We start from the raw sequence: 489 nt of genomic DNA on the forward strand, positions 1-489 counted from the left end.
GGTGAGTGGCAGCGCTAGAGGAGGAAAAGACAGGGTTATCAGTCAACTCAGATGCTTAGAGAGCCTGGTTCGAGTTGGGCAACGGATTCCTCTCCTTGCATTGCCCAATATCGAACACCCGAGCTACGGTTTTCAGAGCACGAGGTGCTTGGAGAGCATTGAAATCAATTGGGGCTTTCAAAACCATGTGCTCTTTCCTGCCGCTGGGGTTTCCTGGGGCTTCACTTAATTTGGGGAGCTTTCGTGCACCTCTAGGTTTCTGAAGTCTAAAGACGAAACACTGTGAACAGTGTAGGTCTCAAATGCCAAACTAGATGAAGTCTATAAAAGAGGAGAACAGCTTCTCAAAAGACCTTCCTGGTTAGATAGATAGATAGATAGATAGATAGATAGATAGATAGATAGATAGATAGATAGATAGATAGATAGATAGATAGATAGATAGGTAGGTAGGTAGGTAGGTAGGTAGGTAGGTAGGTAGGTAGGTAG

Source organism: Protobothrops mucrosquamatus, unplaced genomic scaffold (assembly GCF_001527695.2).
Source record: "Protobothrops mucrosquamatus isolate PMUCROS unplaced genomic scaffold, P.Mucros_1.0 scaffold1911, whole genome shotgun sequence".
Taxonomy (NCBI): domain Eukaryota; kingdom Metazoa; phylum Chordata; class Lepidosauria; order Squamata; family Viperidae; genus Protobothrops; species Protobothrops mucrosquamatus.